The sequence below is a fragment of the Cherax quadricarinatus genome, chromosome 90, assembly GCF_038502225.1.
Source record: "Cherax quadricarinatus isolate ZL_2023a chromosome 90, ASM3850222v1, whole genome shotgun sequence".
NCBI classification, from domain to species: Eukaryota; Metazoa; Arthropoda; class Malacostraca; order Decapoda; family Parastacidae; genus Cherax; species Cherax quadricarinatus.
Window position 1 is genome coordinate 1901017 of NC_091381.1, and position 22589 is coordinate 1923605.

At 42.3% G+C, this 22589-nt stretch overlaps 1 protein-coding gene across 1 annotated transcript in view; it reads right to left on the bottom strand.

Moving 5' to 3' along the window:
- LOC128693425 (uncharacterized) overlaps positions 1-12333 on the bottom strand; it is a 1035404-nt gene extending 1023071 nt beyond the window's left edge. Inside the window, exon 1 of the mRNA XM_070104271.1 lies at positions 11707-12333. The gene's annotated coding sequence lies outside the window, so the exon portion shown is untranslated. The remainder of the gene's footprint in view (positions 1-11706) is intronic.
- Positions 12334-22589: the final 10256 nt, after the last annotated feature.

Sequence of the window (22589 nt, forward strand, 5' to 3'; positions counted from 1 at the left end):
ATACTGCAGTATGTGCGTATGTGTGTGTGTGTGTGTGTGTGTGTGTGCTTGTGTGTTTCTACTCACTTAGAAATTGTTGCAGGAGAGGAGTCTCAGCTATTGGTCCCATTTCTTGGCTAGCGGCTACTGGGTTTACTCTCCTGGCTTCAAGAACCTTATCGTACCTCTTACACAAATAACCCGCACATAGGAGAGAGGAGCTTACGACGACGTTTCGGTCCGACTTGGACCATTTACAAAGTCATACTTTATAAATGGTCCAAGTCGGACGTAAACGTCGGACGTAAACGGGAAACAGAAACACGAGGGCACAGCTTCCAGCTGTGCCCTCGTGTTTCTGTTTCCCGTCTCTCAAATAATCTGTCATCCTGTTCATCCTGTCAATGTTTCTCAATATTTTGTACGTTGTTATATCACCCTTAGTCTTTTCTTTTAATGTCATAAGCTTCAATTCCCTTAATGTTTCTTCATAAGTCATACCCCTTAGCTTCGGGACTAGTTTCGTTGCAAACCTCATCACTTATCTGTTTCTTGACTTGTTTGACGAGGTGTTGGCTTTATACTGGTGCTGCACACTCTAATAAGGGCTTGGCGTTTGCTGTATACATTGTCGTCCATGACTCCTTATTTAGATGTCTAAAAACTTGTATTAAATTTCCCAGACGCGCATTTGCTTCAGGTGTTACTTGACTGATGTGCGCATCGGGCGATATGTTCGTTACAATGCTCACTTACACATATCTCTATTGTTCTTCAAGATTCTCCTCTGTATGGACTGATGAAGCCACTGTGTAGCGAAACGTTTCCTCAAAAAAGATACCCAAGAGTTGCACATGTGTCTAATTTATCAATCTGTCTATAGTTGAAATCTCCCATTAGCACAACATTTTCGTATGTAGATGCCTTACGAATTTCGTCCCATAGAAGTTTGCTACAGTCCCTATCAAGATTTGGGGCCCTGTAAATCACACCCAAAATTGTTATAGGAACCCAGTACATTGCTAATTCTTCGTTAAATTAGTGCTTGCATCAGTTAAATTTTCTAAGCTTAACCGTAACGTCAGATTTTGCTGGAATCAATGCTTGTCAACTATACTTAAAGCTAAAATGGAGCTATGGAAAACTCGTGGGAACTGGATGGAATTGTATCCACAGTGTTAACCCCTCCAGGGAGAAGCATTTACACTTCAAGCCAACAGGTAGGATCACGTAGGATTAACGAGTGAATTATATAAATTATTATAGTTTTAATTATTGTTATTACGTGAATTTGTAAAAAAATATAGATAATGCAGATAAATAAGACACATATGCACCACATAACTGAGATTCGCGAAACGTCCACTGGCATGAGGACGGAGCCTCATGCCTATGAGGCTCCGTACAAGCGAACCTTCTCTCTCAGTTAACATACCCAAGTGTTGCACATGTCTTATTCATCAAGTAGTCGGTATTATAATACTGACGTAACGCCCCTCAGGGAAGGTTCCTTGACGCTGGTGAGGGGCTCTTGATCTGGGGAACTTGATTTGTGTTCCAGTTCCCCAAACTGAGTCTGAATATCTTCCATCCCCCCATGGCACTGTATAATCCCTACGGGTTTAGCGCTTCCCATGATTAGTAAAAAAAAAAAAAAACTGACCTAAAGAAAATCGACAATAAGAAAACTGACATACGATCATCCTGTTGAGGAATTTATAATAACATCGTCTTGTCCATTAGGGTTTCTTGTTAAACCCAAAGATTGAGGCATCTTAAGAAGATGTGTCAAGCTTCGTCAAGCTGACACATATGTAACAATGAAAGTAAGTTTATAGGAAAGGAGGATAGAGTAGTTTTAGTATTAATAGGAGCAGAATTAAAAATTAATAGTAGAATTAGTAGTACTACAGTAATAGTTGTAATAGTATTGGTAATAGTAGTGTTAGCAGCAGAGGCGTCTCGAGTGATGACTTAGTCGTGTGTTTGAAGTAGGAGTCGTGCTAGAATCTTGGAGATAGTAAAGCTGTATATATTGTGTACCGGTGTTAGAGACAGACATGAGGGCTCACTCCATGAGCTGTTGTGAACCCTTTGTGAGCCCTTGCAAACCCTCGTGAGCCTTTGTGAGCCCTTGTAAACCCTCGTGAGCCTTTGTGAGCCCTTGTGAACGAGCCTGCTGGTTATTACTACTGTTAATAGCTCTCGCCCAGTTATACACAACCGCTGCCGGTGAAGATTCAAGCTCGGGATTAATGGCGATTATCTAATACATTCTCAGCGACTGATATGTTACCAATAATTAATAGTCTACATTATTACTCTTTGTAATGTTTGCGGTTCTTATACGTGCAGTTAAGTATATATTATATTATAATTGCATTATTATATATTATCATTATAATATTAATAAAACTCTAAACTCGTAGTCAAAAAGGCTCCTGGGAAAAGGGTACCGATGAGGCTTGTCCCAAGGACTGACTATGTTTCTTTTATTACAAGTTCTTGACAATGTCACATTTAAAGAGATAAATGAAAAAATACATATGAACAGGATAGCAAATCTGAAAATAAACGGGAAACAGGACGCCAGCTGAATCTGACGGTTATCAGTGAAGAAAATCTACGTTCAAAGATACCTGGAGTACAAGTGAATTTTGAAGGAATCTGTGTTATGAGATGACGGAGATACGAACCATTGCTGATTTGAAGTGATATGATACATGCCAAAAACAAAAAGGCAAGAGGAGCACAGCAGCAGGCCTACTGGCCGATAATATACATGTTCCTCTCAAACCAGACTCTTCTCACTTGTATATTGCAAAACCCATTTTGAAAGTACCAGGTCATCAACAGTTGAACCTAAATTCATCTAATTTGAATAGATTGTTTCGAGTTAATGGGTAGATATCCTCAGAACCTTCTTTATATCTCCTTTATTTATATCTTTCGTTAACTTGTGCACTTCAGTCTTAATTTACGTCTTTCAGAGGAACGAGAATTTCAAAGGTTGTCAGTATATCTTCGAAAGAAAGATTACTAATGCAATAGATCATTTTTTCTTATATTTCGCTGTTCTTCATTACATTTACATACATTCTGTAAATAACAAAAAGGCACAATACCGTGACTGGAACAATACACAAATAACCCGCACATAGAAGAGAGGAGCTTACGACGACGTTTCGGTCCGACTTGGACCATTTACGAAGCTCCTCTCTCCTGTGTGCGGGTTATTTGTATACATTCTATAGCAAGAGAACCTGAATTACAGCAAGTAATGAGACGTTATTGATTATATATTGATATATATATAATAACCAATGAACTTCTGTTATTTATTACGGACTCTTATGCCCTTCTGTCTTTATTTCAAACGTCTGCTGACCATGACTTCAAAGTTCTCTTCATATTCAGCATTAGTTACATTACGAATACTTGTGTTATTTTCTTTACCAAGGGCTAAGACATGGCCTTTATTACACGTACAGTAACTGTATCTGTCACAGCAGAAGCTAGTACAAATTATTCGTAAATCTTACTCTCTAGTGGCTGACCTATATATGTGTGGTCGGTAAATTTACTCGTGTGGCTTGGTATTCCCACTTCAGTAATTGTAGATTAGTAAAAACAAGGGGAGCAAAGCTTGCCCTTATGGAATGCCACTTGTGACTGGTCCCCATTTTTATTTCACTACACTTGCGCAAACTCCGTTAGTTGAACATGGCTTGATCCATAAAGGATATTTCCTCCAATATCATGTCCTGCCACTTTCATTAGCAGTCTCTGTGGGAGTGTTGCATGCGCCAAGTACATTATGCATTTATTCTGCGAACACTAGATCAACTACAATTTATATAATTATTGCCAGCTATAAGCAAGGAAACCAGAGCTATCCAGTGATGTTATACGACCCATTATCGTCTGGTAATTGTTAGGTATACTGTGACCTTCCGAAGTGTCGCGGGTGGGGGAGGGGAATTGCGATATTCCTTCCAACAGACCAGACCCGTGTTCGTCAGCCAGCGTAGATGTGTTGTGAACACCGAGTTTCTAATTTGTGGTATTCATTGTATATCATTAAACGACACGTATGGAAAGCGTTGCATATTTGTAAATAGTGTACAAAGTGATACACTAAAGAAAGAAAATATATATAGCACTCAAGATTTTACAGTTAACTTCTTCCCTAGGTGAGTAACACTTGCAATATTGGTTCTGGTCGTGGATTATATAGTACAACTAAGTGATACTGTAAGACTACGACAGAAGTACTGATAGTTATAAAAGAAACTATCAAACTCGGTGTTTAAAACCATGTAAACAGTATCGTATTCCTTATCATCATGGTCCATTGTTTCACTTATCAACACCTTATGAACTCGTGGTTTCAATCATTTGTTGTTTTTATTGTTTCTAAAAAAGTATCCACTATTTATATGAGTCTGATAAGGCAGTAAGTAGTTGTTAGGGAGTTATCACCGTGGTAATGTGAGGAACCGTGTCACACAAACCGTATTGAAATGAGTTGACATGCCACATGACGTGACGAGTAAGAGGTGACGAACCAATCACAACACAGTGATGACAGTGACACATCACAGTGATGACAGTGATACACCACAGTGACACGGCGTGACACACCACAGTGATGACCGTGACATACTACAATAACAAAGGGTAAACAGGTGAAGAGGCTGCTAAGTGAACTTGATACCTCAAAGGCGGTGGGATCAGATAACATCTCTCCGTAGGTCCTAAGAGAGGGAGCAGAGGCGCTGTATGTGCCACTAACAACAATCCTCAACACATCTATCGAAACAAGACGACTACCTGAGGTGTGGAAGGAAGCAAATGTAGTCCCAGTTTTTAAGAAAGGAGACAGACAGGGGGCATTAAACTACAGACCAGAGTCACTGATATGTATAGTATGCAAAGTCATAGAGAAGATTATCAGAAGAGTGGTGGAGCACCTAGAAAGGAATCACCTTATTCACGACAAGCAGCATTGATTTAAGGAAGGGAAATCCTATGTCACGAACCTACTGGAGTTCTATGACAGGGTGACAGAAGTAAGACAAGAGAGAGAGAAGTGGGAAGACTTCATTTTCTTGAACTGTAGGAAGGCTTTTGACACAGTTCCGCACAAGAGACTATTGTAAAAGTTAGAGGAACAGTCAGGCATAACAGGAAGGGCACTGCAATGGATCAGAGAATACCTGACACCTTACAGGGAGGCAACAACGAGTCATGACATGCATACACTGTCGTGGGGGTTCGGTAGGAGATAAGATGGTTGGAAGGCAAACACACTGTTGGATGATAACGATATATATTGTCAGACTGTGGATGGGAGCCCAGGCCTGCCTGCTTGCCTTCGTATGTCTAAACGCGGAGTGAGGACGAGGCAGCGCCTCTCACTCACTCATGCTGTATCCCGTGACGTCATACAGTCACAGGCCTAGGGATCTATATAAACACATGGATGGTACTATGATGCTCAACTAATCTATACATGCAACACATGTAAAGGAGGATCAGCAACTATGCTGCATACACCACGTAGTTAACATAAGTATGAACATGCATATACCACATGACTAACGTGAATATGGACATGCATACACCACATGACTAACCATACCACGGGTGGGGATAGAACACGCGATCAGAGAGTCTCAAAACTCCAGACCGTCTCTCTGAGACTCTCTGATCACGGGTTCTATCCCCGCCCGTGGTATGGTTTGTTTACAATCGTGTCATTACGATTTCGTGAACCACATGACTAACGTGAATATGGACATGCATACTCCACGTGACTAACATGAATAAGGACATGCATTCAACACGTGGCTAACTTAATACATACATCACGTGTCTATATATACTTAAACATGTATACTAATTACATAACGTGCTTCACACGGGTATGCAGAATATACACTAATGTAACTGTACATAAATCACTTGCATATATTGTGTGCATACATCACGTGTATACATCACGTGTGTATATCACGTGTGTACATCATGTGTGTGCATCCTGTATATGCATCACGTGTGTACATCACGTGTGTATATCACGTGTGTACATCCCGAGTATCATGTGTGTACATTACGTGTGTGCATCACGTGCGTGTATCACGTGTGTACATCACGTGTGTACATCACGTGTGTGCATCCCGTGTATACATCACGTGTATGCATCACATGTGTACAGCAAGCACATATAAAATGTACATGCTCTACATGCATGTATCAATGTTGCCATCACGTACATGTATCAATGTTGCCATCACGTACATGTATCAATGTTGCCATCACGTACATGTATCAATGTTGCCATCACGTACATGTATCAATGTTGCCATCACGTACATGTATCAATGTTGCCATCACGTACATGTATCAATGTTGCCATCACGTACATGTATCAATGTTGCCATCACGTACATGTATCAATGTTGCCATCACGTACATGTATCAATGTTACCATCACGTACATGTATCAATGTTGCCATCACGTACATGTATCAATGTTGCCATCACGTACATGTATCAATGTTGCCATCACGTACATGTATCAATGTTGCCATCACGTACATGTATCAATGTTGCCATCACGTACATGTATCAATGTTGCCATCACGTACATGTATCAATGTTACCATCACGTACATGTATCAATGTTGCCATCACGTACATGTATCAATGTTGCCATCACGTACATGTATCAATGTTGCCATCACGTACATGTATCAATGTTGCCATCACGTACATGTATCAATGTTGCCATCACGTACATGTATCAATGTTGCCATCACGTACATGTATCAATGTTGCCATCACGTACATGTATCAATGTTGCCATCACGTACATGTATCAATGTTGCCATCACGTACATGTATCAATGTTGCCATCACGTACATGTATCAATGTTGCCATCACGTACATGTATCAATGTTGCCATCACGTACATGTATCAATGTTGCCATCACGTACATGTATCAATGTTGCCATCACGTACATGTATCAATGTTGCCATCACGTACATGTATCAATGTTACCATCACGTACATGTATCAATGTTGCCATCACGTACATGTATCAATGTTGCCATCACGTACATGTATCAATGTTGCCATCACGTACATGTATCAATGTTGCCATCACGTACATGTATCAATGTTCCCATCACGTACATGTATCAATGTTGCCATCACGTACATGTATCAATGTTGCCATCACGTACATGTATCAATGTTACCATCACGTACATGTATCAATGTTGCCATCACGTACATGTATCAATGTTGCCATCACGTACATGTATCAATGTTGCCATCACGTACATGTATCAATGTTGCCATCACGTACATGTATCAATGTTGCCATCACGTACATGTATCAATGTTGCCATCACGTACATGTATCAATGTTGAGATCACGTACATGTATCAATGTTGCCATCACGTACATGTATCAATGTTGCCATCACGTACATGTATCAATGTTGCCATCACGTACATGTATCAATGTTGCCATCACGTACATGTATCAATGTTGCCATCACGTACATGTATCAATGTTGCCATCACGTACATGTATCAATGTTACCATCACGTACATGTATCAATGTTGCCATCACGTACATGTATCAATGTTGCCATCACGTACATGTATCAATGTTGCCATCACGTACATGTATCAATGTTGCCATCACGTACATGTATCAATGTTGCCATCACGTACATGTATCAATGTTGCCATCACGTACATGTATCAATGTTACCATCACGTACATGTATCAATGTTGCCATCACGTACATGTATCAATGTTGCCATCACGTACATGTATCAATGTTGCCATCACGTACATGTATCAATGTTGCCATCACGTACATGTATCAATGTTGCCATCACGTACATGTATCAATGTTGCCATCACGTACATGTATCAATGTTGCCATCACGTACATGTATCAATGTTGCCATCACGTACATGTATCAATGTTGCCATCACGTACATGTATCAATGTTGCCATCACGTACATGTATCAATGTTGCCATCACGTACATGTATCAATGTTGCCATCACGTACATGTATCAATGTTGCCATCACGTACATGTATCAATGTTGCCATCACGTACATGTATCAATGTTGCCATCACGTACATGTATCAATGTTACCATCACGTACATGTATCAATGTTGCCATCACGTACATGTATCAATGTTGCCATCACGTACATGTATCAATGTTGCCATCACGTACATGTATCAATGTTGCCATCACGTACATGTATCAATGTTCCCATCACGTACATGTATCAATGTTGCCATCACGTACATGTATCAATGTTGCCATCACGTACATGTATCAATGTTACCATCACGTACATGTATCAATGTTGCCATCACGTACATGTATCAATGTTGCCATCACGTACATGTATCAATGTTGCCATCACGTACATGTATCAATGTTGCCATCACGTACATGTATCAATGTTGCCATCACGTACATGTATCAATGTTGCCATCACGTACATGTATCAATGTTGAGATCACGTACATGTATCAATGTTGCCATCACGTACATGTATCAATGTTGCCATCACGTACATGTATCAATGTTGCCATCACGTACATGTATCAATGTTGCCATCACGTACATGTATCAATGTTGCCATCACGTACATGTATCAATGTTGCCATCACGTACATGTATCAATGTTGCCATCACGTACATGTATCAATGTTGCCATCACGTACATGTATCAATGTTGCCATCACGTACATGTATCAATGTTGCCATCACGTACATGTATCAATGTTGCCATCACGTACATGTATCAATGTTGCCATCACGTACATGTATCAATGTTGCCATCACGTACATGTATCAATGTTGCCATCACGTACATGTATCAATGTTGCCATCACGTACATGTATCAATGTTGCCATCACGTACATGTATCAATGTTGCCATCACGTACATGTATCAATGTTGCCATCACGTACATGTATCAATGTTGCCATCACGTACATGTATCAATGTTGCCATCACGTACATGTATCAATGTTGCCATCACGTACATGTATCAATGTTGCCATCACGTACATGTATCAATGTTGCCATCACGTACATGTATCAATGTTGCCATCACGTACATGTATCAATGTTGCCATCACGTACATGTATCAATGTTGCCATCACGTACATGTATCAATGTTGCCATCACGTACATGTATCAATGTTGCCATCACGTACATGTATCAATGTTGCCATCACGTACATGTATCAATGTTGCCATCACGTACATGTATCAATGTTGCCATCACGTACATGTATCAATGTTGCCATCACGTACATGTATCAATGTTGCCATCACGTACATGTATCAATGTTGCCATCACGTACATGTATCAATGTTGCCATCACGTACATGTATCAATGTTGCCATCACGTACATGTATCAATGTTGCCATCACGTACATGTATCAATGTTGCCATCACGTACATGTATCAATGTTGCCATCACGTACATGTATCAATGTTGCCATCACGTACATGTATCAATGTTGCCATCACGTACATGTATCAATGTTGCCATCACGTACATGTATCAATGTTGCCATCACGTACATGTATCAATGTTGCCATCACGTACATGTATCAATGTTGCCATCACGTACATGTATCAATGTTGCCATCACGTACATGTATCAATGTTACCATCACGTACATGTATCAATGTTGCCATCACGTACATGTATCAATGTTGCCATCACGTACATGTATCAATGTTGCCATCACGTACATGTATCAATGTTGCCATCACGTACATGTATCAATGTTACCATCACGTACATGTATCAATGTTGCCATCACGTACATGTATCAATGTTGCCATCACGTACATGTATCAATGTTGCCATGACGTACATGTATCAATGTTGCCATCACGTACATGTATCAATGTTGCCATCATGTACATGTATCAATGTTGCCATCACGTACATGTATCAATGTTGCCATCACGTACATGTATCAATGTTGCCATCACGTACATGTATCAATGTTGCCATCACGTACATGTATCAATGTTGCCATCACGTACATGTATCAATGTTGCCATCACGTACATGTATCAATGTTGCCATCACGTACATGTATCAATGTTGCCATCACGTACATGTATCAATGTTACCATCACGTACATGTATCAATGTTGCCATCACGTACATGTATCACTTGGAACCGATTAAGGTGAGAAACAGCCCCAGGGGAATGCAGATACATATGAAAAGTGTCAGCGATACATATATAGACACAGAAATAAACAATGAAATATAAACGTATTGAGTAAGTGTCTAAGTAACATTTGAAGTTTTGGAATTATCATCTTCCAAATGTTTATATAATGCAGGTGTGGAGTAGGGCTCTGTAATGCAGGTGTGGAGTAGGGCTCTGTAATGCAGGTGTAGAGTGGGGCTTTGTAATGCAGGTGCGGAGTAGGGTTCTGTAATGCAGGTGTGGAGTAGGGCTCTGTAATGCAGGTGTGGAGTAGGGCTCTGTAATGCAGGTGTGGAGTAGGGCTCTGTAATGCAGGTGTGGAGTAGCGTTCTGTAATGCAGGTGTGGAGTAGGGCTCTGTAATGCAGGTGTGGAGTAGCGTTCTGTAATGCAGGTGTGGAGTAGGGCTTTGTAATGCAGGTGAGGAGTAGGGCTCTGTAATGCAGGTGTGGAGTAGCGTTCTGTAATGCAGGTGTGGAGTAGGGCTCTGTAATGCAGGTGTGGAGTAGGGCTCTGTAATGCAGGTGTGGAGTAGGTTCTGTAATGCAGGTGTGGAGTAGCGTTCTGTAATGCAGGTGTAGAGTAGGGCTTTGTAATGCAGGTGCGGAGTAGGGCTCTGTAATGCAGGTGTGGAGTAGGGCTCTGTAATGCAGGTGTGGAGTAGGGCTCTGTAATGCAGGTGTGGAGTAGGGCTCTGTAATGCAGGTATGGAGTAGGGCTCTGTAATGCAGGTGTGGAGTAGGGCTCTGCAATGCAGGTGTGGAGTAGGGCTCTGTAATGCAGGTGTGGAGTAGCGTTCTGTAATGCAGGTGTGGATCAGGGTTCTGTATTGCAGATGTGGAGTAGGGCTCTGTAATGCAGGTGTGGATCAGGGTTCTGTAATGCAGTTGTGGAGTAAGGCTCTGCAATGCAGGTGTGGAGTAGGGCTCTGTAATGCAGGTGTGGAGTAGGGCTCTGTGCTGCAGGTGTGCAGTAGAGCTCTGTAATACAGGTGTGGAGTAGGGCCCTGCACTGCAGGTGTGGAGTAGGTCTCTGTAATACAGGTGTGGAATGGGGCTCTGTAATGCAGGTGTGGAGTAGAACTCTGTAATACAGGTGTAGAGTAGGGTTCTGTACTGCAGGTGTGGACTAGGGCTCTGTAATGCAGGTGTGGGGTAGGGCTCTGTAATACAGGTGTGGAATGGGGCTCTGTAATGAAGGTGTGGAGTGGGGCTCTGTAATGCAGGTGTGGACTAGGGCTCTGTGCTGCAGGTGTGGAGTAGGGCTCTGCAATACAGGTGTGGAGTAGGGCTCTGTAATACAGGTGTGGAGTAGGGCTCTGTAATACAGGTGTGGAGTAGGGCTCTGTAATACAGGTGTGGAGTAGGGCTCTGTAATACAGGTGTGGAGTAGGGCTCTGTAATACAGGTGTGGATGTTCCTTACCTATGAGAGGACGCTGTGTTGCTGGGTGGACACAACACGTGACATTCTTGGCTCCTGCCTCAACGCTGCTCCTGGCCACAGCTGGGTCTTCTATACCTGTGTATACACAGGTGGTCGCTATGCCTTCCCAGGTGCACGCTACACTTTTCTGGGTACACACATGTGATCGCTACACTTTCCTAGGTAAACACAGCTGCAACACCTTGGGCACATGTGGTGGGTACACCATTCAGGTCCCCTGGACACAGATAGTGACTACACTCCCTTCCTTACACACACACACAGCCAATCGCTAGGAACACTCAGGTAGTTCGCACACCTACTTTGCTGCCAGGGAGCACACAGGTGGTCGCTGTACATCTCTGGGGATAAACACAACTGATCGCTACACCACCTGGGGCACTTGTGTGGTGGCTACACCTCCTGGAAACACGCAGGTGCTTCCAGGATGCATCTCTCTCTTGGTACCTTGGAAGACACAGGTGGTCTCTACACTTCCTTTGGAAGATACAGGTGGTCGTAATACTGTCTAGGAAAGACACAGGTGGTCGCTACACTTCCTTTAGAACGCACAGCTGGTCGTTACACCTCCCTGCCCACTAAACCTCTGTAGACATATATAGATAGCATTTGGTCACACCGTTTAGAGTACCTCTCACTGTAATTGTTACACCACCTGGTTACCAGGACACAGGTGTGGCTATACCTTCCTGGGTACACACAGCTGACCCCTACCCCACACTGGGCACAGACGGTATAGTTACAGGCTTATGAAGCGGGCAAAGGGACGTGTATGCCACTCTCTTCACAACCACCACTGACTTGCATAAAGTTGTTCAAAATGCATCATTTATTTTTTAATTACTGCTCTTAAAACACAGAAAAGCGCTAATATAATGCTCTCAGGGTCCTGCGCGGTAATTAATCTCAGGAAACAGCCACAGTCTTCAGACATTTTAAGAGTTACACTCAGATATTGTAGTTGCCTCAGGAACACTGGTACACTGAGCTTCTGGGCTCCCCGAGAGAGTTCATTGAGATGACGTACACCCTCATTACAACACTTATTTACTCAGTACATCGGTGACTCACACTTATTTTCCAGGAAGCAGAACAGAAGATCCTCGCTATTGTTTTGCTGCTATTTTTATCAATAGTTTATATATTATTGTCGATATTGTTACTCTGTTTCGTACTGGCTTCCCTCCATTGCTGGTAAGATATCCTGATATCCTGTCTTATTGTCTGTGGACCAGCACTTTATCCATCAAAGCTCCTTCACTCGCTAGCCTATCCTACATGCTGTTGATATATATTTATAATTCTGTGAAGGGATAGTCGCCTTAATAGTAGGAATGATCTCTGACATACACAGTTTCAGTTATACCTAAACTGTCGTGCTAACCCAGCCACTACGATAACCAGAGTGTGAAGTTGTCGTAGAATCTGACGAAGATAAAGTTTTGGTATTACTCTAGATACCCATGGAAATGTTTGTTTTATTTAAAAAATAGACGACTGTGATTCATTTCAAATGTTTTAGTTTGAATTTTTATTGGATACTGAGCGCCAAAACATCGGGCAACGTATAGGCCAGAAAATTATCATACAAGTTCCTGGCGACGACTCATGATCATCATCATTGTACAACACAACGTACGACAAAGTCCACAGGGGACCACGTCCCCAATAAGGGCAGCAAAAGTAGCAGCAACTGCTGACCTAAATGCAGCCACAGAAGCGTGAGTGAGTGAGGCAGCAAGCGGGAAGACTAACCCACACGTCACGACCGCCCAGAGAACACTGAGCAGGTGGAGCACCAGACTACCAGAGCTGCTGCCCATGTGCGTGTGTTGGTGTATGTGTGTGTGTGTGTATGTGTATATGTGTGTGTGTGTACGTGAGTGTTTGTGTGCGTGAGAGCATGAATGTTGGCTAGCCATGCGTCGTGCTCCTCTAAACTGGTGATGCTCACTCTGGTGTAGCGCCTGGTCATCCCAGACACCGCCCACACACAGCATCCTCACGCTACCACTCTTATATGGTATTCTTCTCTGTGTATCACAGAACAGAGAAGTTTTTCACTTTACCATCGTGTTGATATTTTATGTCATCTCTCTCAAAGTGTTTTTTTTATCGCTGGAAATTAATTTCATTGTTGTTAATGTCATAGTTAGTAGTAAGTGATATTGTTAGTAGTGACGGGATTTGTTGTTAGTTATTGTAGCTTTTAATAGTGAATGTCATAGTAACTATCATAGTTACTGTCATTATCTGAAGACAAACTTATCTACCGGCAAAGTGCTTTACACTGTTACCACAGTGTCTTACACTGTTACCACACAGTGTCTTACACTGCTACCACACAGTGTCTTGCACTGTTACCACACAGTGTCTTACACTGTTACCACACAGTGTCTTGCACTGTTACCACACAGTGTCTTGCACTGTTACCACACAGTGTCTTACACTGTTACCACACAGTGTCTTACACTGTTACCACACAGTGTCTTGCACTGTTACCACACAGTGTCTTACACTGTTACCACACAGTGTCTTACACTGTTACCACAGAGTGTCTTACACTGTTTACCACACAGTGTCTTGCACTGTTACCACACAGTGTCTTACACTGTTACCACAGAGTGTCTTACACTGTTTACCACACAGTGTCTTGCACTGTTACCACACAGTGTCTTACACTGTTACCACACAGTGTCTTGCACTGTTACCACACAGTGTCTTACACTGTTACCACAGAGTGTCTTACACTGTTTACCACACAGTGTCTTGCACTGTTACCACACAGTGTCTTACACTGTTACCACACAGTGTCTTGCACTGTTTACCACACAGTGTCTTACACTGTTACCACACAGTGTCTTGCACTGTTTACCACACAGTGTCTTACACTGTTACCACACAGTGTCTTGCACTGTTTACCACACAGTGTCTTACACTGTTACCACACAGTGTCTTACACTGTTACCACACAGTGTCTTACACTGCTACCACACAGTGTCTTGCACTGTTTACCACACAGTGTCTTACACTGTTACCACACAGTGTCTTACACTGTTACCACACAGTGTCCTGCACTGTTTGCCAAACAGTGTCTTACACTGTTACCACACAGTGTCTTGCACTGTTTACCAAACAGTGTCTTACACTGTTACCACACAGTGTCTTTCACTGTTTACCACACAATGTCTTACACTGTTACCACACAGTGTCTTGCACTGTTTACCACAGTGTCTTATACTGTTACCACACAGTGTCTTGCACTGTTTACCACACAGTGTCTTACACTGTTACCACACAGTGTCTTACACTGTTACCACACAGTGTCTTGCACTGTTTGCCAAACAGTGTCTTACACTGTTGCCACACAGTGTCTTGCACTGTTTACCAAACAGTGTCTTACACTGTTGCCACACAGTGTCTTGCACTGTTTACCAAACAGTGTCTTACACTGTTGCCACACAGTGTCTTGCACTGTTTACCAAACAGTGTCTTACACTGTTGCCACACAGTGTCTTGCACTGTTTATCAAACAGTGTCTTACACTGTTGCCACACAGTGTCTTGCACTGTTTACCAAACAGTGTCTTACACTGTTGCCACACAGTGTCTTGCACTGTTTATCAAACAGTGTCTTACACTGTTGCCACACAGTGTCTTGCACTGTTTACCAAACAGTGTCTTACACTGTTGCCACACAGTGTCTTGCACTGTTTATCAAACAGTGTCTTACACTGTTGCCACACAGTGTCTTGCACTGTTTACCAAACAGTGTCTTACACTGTTACCACACAGTATCTTGCACTGTTTACCACACAGTGTCTTACACTGTTACCACACAGTGTCTTGCACTGTTTACCACACAGTGTCTTACACTGTTAATACAGACTACATCTGTATGTCACTACCTAAGACTACCCTCCAGTGCCACTACACAGGACTGTCATCAGTGCTACTACCCAGGACTACCATCAGTGCCACTACCCAGGACTACCATACAGTGTCACTACCTTGGACTACAATCCAGTGCTACTATTCACGACTACCCTCCAGTGCCACCACCCAGTACTACTATCAGTGCCACTACCCAGATCTACTATCAATGCCACCACCTAGAACTACCATCAGTGCCACTACCCAGGACTACCATACAGTGTCACTACCTAGGACTACAATCCAGTGCTACTATTCACGACTACTCTCCAGTGCCACCACCCAGTACTAATATCAGTGCCACTACCCAGATCTACTATCAATGCCACCACCTATAACTACCATCAGTGCCACTACCCAGGACTACCGTACAGTGTCACTACCTAGGACTACAATCCAGTGCTACTATTCAAGACTACCCTCCAGTGCCACCACCCAGTACTACTATCAGTGCCACTACCCAGATCTACTATCAATGCCACCACCTAGAACTACCATCAGTGCCACTACCCAGGACTACCATACAGTGTCACTACCTAGGACTACAATCCAGTGCTACTATTCAGGACTATTCTCCAGTGCCACCACCCAGTACTACTATCAGTGCCACTACCCAGATCTACTATCAATGCCACCACCTAGAACTGCCATCAGTGCCACTACCCAGGACTACCATAGAGTGCCACAACACAGGACTACCATCAACGATACTACCCAGGACTACCATCAATGATACTACCCAGGACTACCATCCAGTGCCACTACTCAGTACTACCATCAGTGCCACTAACCAGGACTACCATCAGTGACACTACCGAGGATTGCTATCAGTGTCACTGCCCAGGACTACCCTCCAGTGCCACTTCCCAGGATTACCATCAGTGCCACTACTCAGGACTACCAACAGTGCCACTAGCCAAGACTATCATCAGTGCCGCTACCTGAGACTACCATACAGTGCCACTCGCCAGGACTACCGTCATTGCCACTACCCTGGACTACTATGCAGTGCCACTACTCAGGAATAAAATACAGTGCTACCACCCACTACTACCATACAGTGCCACTACCCAGGACTACCATCAGTGCCACTATCCAGGACTATCATCAGTGCCACTGGTGGTAGTGGTGGTTATGGTGGTTGTGGTGATGATGATGATAATGGTGGTAGTGATATAATGGTGAAGGTGGTGTTATTGGTATCAGTGATGACTGTAGTGGTATCATTATTTATGGAAATAAATGGTATAAAATACCGACACAATGGAAATATAAACACATATACAGTATAATGTGATCCTTTATTGACTACGTTTCGCCCACACAGTGGTCTTTTTCAAGTCACAAACAGAACTGTTTGTGACTTGAAAAAGCCCACTGTGTGGGCGAAACGTAGTCAATAAAGGATCACATTATACTGCATATGTGTTTATATTTCCATCATTATTTATGATTATAGTGCACGTCATCACAGTAAGGTACAGTGTGACATGGTATGGTGAGGTGAGACAGACCAAGACGAGGTACAATGGTGTGTTGTTCCATGAGCTAGGGTACACTGGGATGATGTACACTGATGTGGGTTACACTAATGTAGGGTACACTTAGAAGCAGTACACTTAAGTGGGATACACTGAGGCGGTAAACACTGAGTGGAGGTACACTGAGATGGAATACATCGAGGCAGGGTACACTGAGATGAGGTGCACCACAGTGAGGTATACTTAGGTAAGGTACAATGAGATACACTACACTCAAACGAGGTACGTACAGGTGATGTACTCTGTGGTGAGGTACATTCTGGTAAAGTACACTGAGACTAGATGCAGCATACCGAGATAAGTTTCTGAGAGGTGAGGTGCACTTAGGTACTGTGAGGTGAGGTACACTTAGGTACTGTAACGCGAGGCACACTTAGATACTGTGAGGTGAGGTACACTTAGATACTGTGAGGTGAGGTACACTTAGGTACTGTGAGGTGAGGTACACTTAGATACTGTGAGGTGACGTACACTTAGATACTGTGAGGTGAGGTACACTTAGATACTGTGAGGTGAGGTACACTTAGGTACTGTGAGGTGAGGTACACTTAGATACTTTGAGGTGAGGTACACTTAGGTACTATGAGGTGAGGTACACTTAAGTACTGTGAGGTGAGGTACACTTAGATACTGTGAGGTGAGGTACACTTAAGCACTGTGAGGTGAGGTACACTTAGATACTTTGAGGTTAGGTACACTTAGGTACTGTGAAGCGAAGTACACTTAGATACTGTGAGGTGAGGTACCTTGTTGTGAGGTACATTGTTGTGAGGTACCTTGTTGTGAGGTACACTGAGGCGAGGTACATCGCTGTGAGGTACACTGTGGCAAGAAAAGCTCTGAGATACAAAGAAGTGTACTGAGATAAGGTGCACTGACGTGCAGTTTAATCTAACAATATTATCCTTACATTCTTTCAGTCATGTTTCTCATTTGCAATATATTTCTATGTCTTGGATGAGAAGAATATTTACGTGACTCCATCCCTGCCTAACCTCTCGTCTCCTCCACGTGCTGCGATCCAGTCCTTGGCCCCATTATGTACCTCTGTAATCCTTTGACTTCCGCCCATATAATGGGTTATGGGGTGCATAATGAAGATGTTAAACTACAAGAAATTCCTCCAACTGCCTCTCCTATATCCTCTGCTACTTCACTCCATTGGCCTCTTATCCATACCATAAGCATTGCACACTCTCGTATAATTTTAGATACCATTACTATCTGCATTGTCTTTGCAGTTGCAGTAATGTTTTGTTAATGCTTCAGTTCAATCCATTAGCGATCTCTGACGGGAGACTTGCTCAACACTGCAACACACCTACTGACAGACACTTCTCAACGCTTGAACACTTCTACTGATAGATAATATCAAAACACCTACTGGCTGACAGCATAAATATTTCTACTAACAGACGCCTCTCAAAACAGCTGACTGGTGACATCAACACAACAAATGATAGGCAACATCAACACAACTAATGACAGACATCAACACAACTATTGACAGACAACATCAACACACCTTCTAACAAACTCAGGACTTTTACTGCTCATCTTAATATGTTTTAAAGGAAGTACATGAGAAACGCATACAATAATAGGCCCCGAGAGTCCACAATAAACCTGCTACGAAAGAGTAGCATTAGTCTTACTGCCTCTAATTCCATGTATATAGTTGACATTAAAATTGTTAAGCAGGAGGTCCCCCATCCCCCTTGCCTTTCTCTCCGTCTGGATATAGTGCTGGTTGACAAAACTGGCTGAAATTACTCAAAGATGTATAGAATAAGGAGCTGAATTTAATTTCTGCTTCTAGGGTTTCCACTCTCGTCATTACTACTCTCCTTTTTACCGTTTCTGGTATTATATAGTGAGTGGCAAATTGTCAATTGATCACCGTGATGTAGTTCCTGAAATAACACCTTAACACTGACCACTCTCAGCTCTACATAATACCTAAAATATTCAAATGTTTTTAAAGTGATTGTCTAGTTGCTTCTCAAATAACACTAGTCTACACCAACAACAACAAAAAATTCGTTGCCAGAAAGATATTTGGGGTTGCTGAATTCGAAAATGTCGGTAGGCTTTTTTTCAAATTGGCTCTAGTTTGTGAGATATTGCATACCTACCCTCAATTAAGGGGTAACTTAGCCATAAGGAGTGTATATGTATATGTAGTGATAATTTGTATATACTGATAGTTTTAATGAAGATTAGAATCTTATTTTTTAATGATTTGATATTTAACTAAATGAGTTTTATCAACAACGATCACGTGACAATATTGTAACCTTAATTTTGTTATTTCTTCCAGAAAAACATGAGTTCTTCACGAAGTTCATGCTTAAACAATCACAATGAATTTTGCAACATTTTTTGGTGAATACTCTTTGCAAACACAAAGAAAAAGCATGACAGATTTTGTAAAACAAGCTTATCTTGCTTATTGTAGAGTGGCACTTTGAGAACATCACAAGTCTTGGGCTCCCCATATGGTCTGCAAACACCTGTGTAGAATGCTTAAGACATTTGGAAAAAATAGGGTAAGAAAAAGTTTAAACTTTGGTGTGTCTATGATGGGGAGAGAACCGAACAATCACGACGACTGTTATTTTTGTATGGTGAATGTGTAAGGTTTCAATCGATACAGAAAGTCAAGTGGGAATATCCTGATTTGTAGTAAGCAAAGAGACCTGAGCCACACAGCGAAGACTTTACCTCGCCAGGGTTTACAACACTGCCTGACGTACCATTGTCAGATGTTGAAGAAACTAAAGGTGATAGTAGTAAAAGTGTATAAGAAATAAGCGGTTCTCCCAAGAAAAACTCAGTGATCTGATACGTGACCTCTTGGAGCAGGTAATCACTGGACAAATTCAACACAAGACACTTGGGTACCTTTAATGGGTATCTTTATTGAGGTAATCAGTCCCCTCAGTCTGGAGTCGGCGTGATCATTCCATCAGTCTTGATAACAGTACAGCATATGTGGGGAGAAGACTAAGGGACTGATTATTTCCTGACCTTCCAACAATCTTCTCTATAATGGACTGACGAAACCACTGTGAGGCGAAACGTTTCCTCAGTAAAGATACTCAAGTGTTGCACGTGTGTCTCATTCATCAACTTGTCGGTTCTCTGAACCATTTATCTGCAATTCCTGTCAGATACAGCAACATCTTGGGATCTCTATACAGGAAATTTTACAATTGCCTAACATATAGGCATGACCTACTTCTGCCTGCGCAATTTTCCATGGTGGCGCCCTCTTCGACTGATTCCACTCACCTGTGTGAAGTATATAAGCCACTTCTCTGTGCATATGCTCTGTGTTTAATCAAGATTAATGGACTGATCTCATCGACTCCAGGATGAGGGACTGATTTCCTCAAACTCTTCCTCATCTTGATGAATAAGACACATGTTTGTAGATGAATGGTTCAGAGAACCGACATGTTGATAAATTAGACACATGTGCAACTCTTGGGTATCTTTATTGAGGAAGCGTTTCGCCACACAGTGGCTTCATCAGTCCATACAAAGGAGAATCTTGAAGAAAAGGAGGAGAATGAGGTAATCAGTCCCTCAACCTTGAGTCGATGTGGTCAGTCCATCAATCTTGAATAGAATACGGCATACGTGCGGAGAAGGAGCTTATAAACCGTTGGTAGGAGAGGTGCAGCAGTCATAGGTGGTGTCATATTTGTTCAATGTGGAAGTAGGTCGTGCCCAAGAATTAGGCAAGCGAAGAATTCCCAAGTATTAAGATCCCAAGAAGTTGCAGTGTCTGACAGGTTTGTAGAATGAACAAATGTGACACCACCTATGACTGCTGCACCTCTCCTACCTACGGTATATAAGCTCCTTCTCCGCACGTATGCCGTATTCTATTCAAGATTGATGGACTGACCACATCGACTCAAGGTTGAGGGACTGATTACCTCATTCTCCTCCTGTTCTTCAAGATTCTCCTTTGTATGGACTGATGAAGCCACTGTGTGGCGAAACGTTTCCTCAATAAAGATACCCAAGAGTTGCACATGTGTCTAATTTATCAAGACACATGTTGAACAGTTGGGTATGTTTATCGTTGGAACCTATGAAGTAAGCTTCTTCAGTCAGCTACATAGAATAGATTGTAGGGAGAAGAAATGGCTAGATAAATATGATGTAATCAATCCATCAACCATGGATAAGCAGTTTGAGGTGGTCAGTCCCTCAGCCTAGAAAAGAGATCAGTTCCATGGTCTGGAACAATATGGAGCTGAAGCTTGAGAATGAAGTCTTAAATACTATCGACTGTGAGGTGTGAAAGATCTCGAAGGCGTTGTAGGGAACGGGGTCCACTAATAGAAGAAGGCAAGGAATAGGGCTAGTACTGCAACAAGCCTACTGGTCCATTCCTTCCTTAATTTGAGGTTTCTCCCTTTATTTGGAACTATTTCCTACTTGTAATTGCTGACAGCTTGCTCCCACAGCTTTCAACCAGCTTTCCTTCACTAACCCCAGCAACCCCATATGAATTGTTATACTTATCCAGGCGAATTTTCAGTTTCCTATTTTCCTCATTGAGAAGTAGAACCTCCTCCTTCAACGTCCTGAACGCGGACTCAAAATCACTACAGAAGCAAGCCATGGTGCCCTATGACACTTCCCTCTAACTACCCAAGACAGCTTAGAACAGGTACAACCTCTCGTAACCACTGACCTTAGAGGTGCTCTCACTGAGAGACAGCCTCTGATATTTTTACTGACAAACAAACGTCAGAACGCTGTTTTACTACGAATCACAGATAATGAAAATACGTTGTCCTAACCACACTGGTTGACAGCGTCAGTTTGATCAGTTACTCCTTCACAGAAACTCTACCAAATTGTAGTATTTCCATTACCTAACAACCTGATCGTGCTTTGGGATTAACCTTAAAAGAACTTCAGTTCTCTGACTGAAATATAATCTCACAGTGTTGTGACACTTCCGCTGGAAAACAGCCAAAACCTGCTGTGGTACTTACTCCTAGGGACTAAGTCATTAAAAGCGTGTCCGCTGCCTTACATGTCCGCTAGGGATTGCCTACTTGCCCTTGACCAGTCTACCTACCTGGAGTCTACCCGGAGGGTATTCCAGGGGTCAACGCCCCTGCTCCCCAGTCATTGTCTATTTCTCCCATCCTCGTAACTTTTACAGCCATTCTTTATTTATTCTTACTGCCTTCTAAATCCGAGTTATGTACACTGAATATCCGAGTAACATTCTTTTCTATGTGTAGGCGATTCTGCGCAATATGCTAGAAGGGGATAGTCTACGCAGTATACTAGAAAAGTACATTCGGCGTAGTATGCCAGAGAAGCATTTTCTCTTATTTCCAGAGAATATTGGAGC